This window comes from Papaver somniferum, chromosome 1, assembly GCF_003573695.1.
Source record: "Papaver somniferum cultivar HN1 chromosome 1, ASM357369v1, whole genome shotgun sequence".
Classification (NCBI taxonomy): domain Eukaryota; kingdom Viridiplantae; phylum Streptophyta; class Magnoliopsida; order Ranunculales; family Papaveraceae; genus Papaver; species Papaver somniferum.
This window is the reverse complement of record NC_039358.1, coordinates 4,907,044-4,910,544: the sequence shown is the minus strand read 5'-3', so window position 1 is coordinate 4,910,544 and position 3,501 is coordinate 4,907,044. Positions and strand designations below refer to the sequence as shown.

The following is a 3,501-nucleotide window of genomic DNA, read 5'->3' as shown; positions in this document are numbered from 1 at the left end:
CGCCGACGCGGACTTGTCTTTAGGCTAGAGTTTTTAGATTTTTTTTTTGGTTTTTATTTTTATTTGTTCTTCTTTACGTTTTTGGATTTTTGTCTTTTTCTTTCAGATTTTGGAATTTGGAGCGAAAGAAAATTTTGCCAAAGCTTTTGGTGAATACTTAAAGACTGGAGTAAAAGGCAAAGCGAAAGGAGCGAAAGAAGAAGATATTTTTTTTATAAAAAAAGAGAGAAAAAAAAGGTGACATTTTCTTTTTTGTAGATTTTTATTTTTTTAGACTTTCTTTTCTTTTGCACTTTATATTTTTGGACTTTGGACTTTAAATTTTGGGACATTATTTTTAAACCATACGGAAGGGTAGTTTAAATATAAATTGTTTGCAGAGAAGGACGGTGATTACGATATCACCTCGGCCCCTCGAGTTCGTACATGACATAGGAGTCGTGGCCCGAGTCGACTAAAAAGGTTCATCCCCCATGTACTGGAGGTAAGTTTGTCGAAACACTCGCGAATCTCCTGTCAGCGAGTTACTGTCTTCCTTCGTATGCATATATGTTGAGGACTTGAAAACGAATGCTTTAATTTCCTAGTAAAGGGCAAGGACTGGCCATACAAGATAAGGGTTCGGATTTCATCACCGTTCTCTTCTTGCCCACCTTAGGAAAACGATACCAAACGCGAACCTAAGCCTAAAATTTTGACTAGAACGAGACTGATAGGGTAACGAGATTAACAGGAAAGTCATTCGAAAGATATTGGTTACTCTTTTAAGAATACTTCGAAGCTCTTGACGGTTATTGTAAGTTGAATGCGTGACTGCGCCGCCTTGTAATACCGGTGAGGCCTTGGGTATCAAAGCTCCACCGAGCTTCCCTCGCCTCTATTCAACTTACTTTAACTCAGATTGATTCCAGACGGGTTTGCTTAAATTGTAACGAATTCCCGTTCGAAGGATTAGAAGCTGGTCTAGAAACAATCTAAGTGGAGCCATCATGCTTTTTTGTTTGCTAGAAATCAGTAGGTTTGCTGTAGTGGAGTCAGCCTTGTTTGTGTTTGCATAGAACATCCCTTCCTTTTTAGGGCTTTTCTTTTTGATTTTTTTTCTAGTGTATGCCCGAAGTTTTTAAACGGGCTTGGAAAAGAAACACTCTAGGTCGTTTGGTTAGTGAAAAACCTAGTAGTTCTTCTTGTGAAGGCGGGGAGATCGAAGACTCTTCTTTTTAGAGCCCCGTTTTTGGAAACTTCAGTTTTGAGAATCTGTCTCTTCGTGAGGAAAGTACCCCTAGTACTCCTAGTCCTTTGGTAGTGCCAGAAATGGCAACTTTAAAAGCTTTTCTAAACCCAACTAGGACCTTTCTACCATCGTGTATCAAGTTAGCTGAAACCGAGGCAAATTATGAACTGAAACCTGGGACTTTACAGATGCTCCCAATGTTTTTAAGGAAGGAGAATGAGAATCCCTATTTTCATGTTAGAGAATTTGAGGAAGTTTGTAGTACTCTGAAAATTATAAACCTAAGTGATGATGCATTGAAACTTAGGTTATTCCCCTTTTCCTTAAAAGATAAATCCAAATCTTGGCTGTATAGTTTGGACTCTGAGTCAATTGAAACCTATGACCAACTTACTTCTGCCTTTATATATAAGTTTTCCCCAAGGAATAAAACATCGTCTATTAGGACACAAATCTGTACTTTTGCCCAACAAGAGGGAGAATCTTTATATAAGTACTTAGAAAGGTTCAATGAATTGATATCTCAATGTCCTCATCATGGTTTGGAGAATGTTAGGTTAGTTCAGATCCTCTACGAGGGTTTAGATTATTCAACAACAACCATGGTTGAGTCCTTATGCACAGGTGGGTTTGAGAATAAAACTGTTGATGAAGCGATGACATTTTTGAATGAAATCGCCGATAAGACCCAACAATGGGAAAATAGTAGGGAACCCCAGAAAACAATTCTTCTAAGTAGAGGAAATGTTAATGGGGTAGAAGGATCTTACGAGTCAGATGCCAAAATAGCAGCTATAGCCAAAAGGTAGAATTCTTAGAATTAGGTCATTCTAGTGGCAGTAGTGGAAGAAATGAGCCTTTTTGGGAAGGCCATGTTGTTGAAGAGCAAGCCAATGCTCTTTATAACAACACTAGGTTTGATAACCAATAGAAGTTTGACCCATATTTAGAAACCTATAACCCTGGCTGGAGAAACCATCCAAACCTTTCTTGGTCCAAGGGACAGAATCAAGGTCAGTCTAGTAATGCTCAGGTCCCCCAGGTTTTGGCTATACTAAGAATCCTTCAGCTCCGACACAGTTTCAGAACCCTTCGGATAAGAAGATTATGAGTTTAGAAGAGTCTCTTGCTTTGTTAACTCGTAACACTGTGCAGTTTCAGCAATCTGTTGCTCAAGGTTTAGAAGAAAATAAGAGAATAGGTCAGGCTAACTCTCAGGCTATTTCCGAGTTGAAAACCCAGGATAGTCAGATAAATGAGACATTGAGAGAAAAAGGAAAGTTTCCTAGTCAACCACAACCCAACCCTAGGGGAGTCCATCAAATATCTTTAGCTGGTGAGAAATCATCAAACCATGTGAACTCGATAACAACCCTTAGGAGTGGTAAAACGGTAGACAATAAGGTAGCCATGCCTAGTGGACATACTGTAGTTCCACCTTCTACTTCCCAAGAGGAGCCCGTAGACGAGGAAACTGAAACAGTCTCTAAGGATTCCCAAGAAATTCCTGATAGGTCTACCTTTGTGCCTAGAGCCCCATATCCACATTTGTTAGCCCCAACAAAGAAGGAGTCGACTTTCAACGAGATAATGGAAACATTTAAGCAGGTGAACATCAACAATTCCCTATTAGAAGCAATTAGGCAGATGCCTGCTTATGCCAAGTTCCTTAAAGATCTTTGTACACGAAAGCGTAAGCTTAATGTCCATAAGAAAGCTTTTTTAGCTGGTCAGGTAAGTTCCATTCTTCTGAACCAAACACCCCCTAAGTATAAGGATCCTGGATGCCCCACCATATGTTGTGCGATTGGTAATCACATGGTCGATAAAGCTTTACTTGACTTAGGAGCTAGTGTTAACTTACTCCCGTATCATGTATACACCCAGCTAGGTCTTGGTAAGTTGAAACCGACTAAAATGACACTACAATTAGCTGATAGGTCTGTCAAAGTCCCTCGTGGTGTCATAGAGGATGTTCTGATTGAGGTTGATAAGTTTATTTATCCTGTGGATTTCGTTGTTCTAGACACCCAGCCTGTTCAGGACCCAAGTCGTCAAATCCCAGTGATTTTAGGTCGCCCATTTTTAGCCACAGCTAACGCTGTCATCAACTGTAGGACTGGGCTTATGAACATATCCTTTGGTAATATGACCACTGAACTAAATGTCTTTAATGTTACTAGACAACCTTCTGAGAATGATGATTTAGAAGAAGTGAATATGATTAGCACTTTAGTTCAGGATTTGGTTCAGGATAATTGGCTTGACAC

The 3,501-nt window shown here is 39.6% G+C and overlaps 1 pseudogene; it reads right to left on the bottom strand.

The window, feature by feature from the left end:
- Positions 1–1,675: 1,675 nt before the first annotated feature.
- On the bottom strand, positions 1,676–1,775 carry LOC113341729 (annotated as a pseudogene).
- Positions 1,776–3,501: the final 1,726 nt, after the last annotated feature.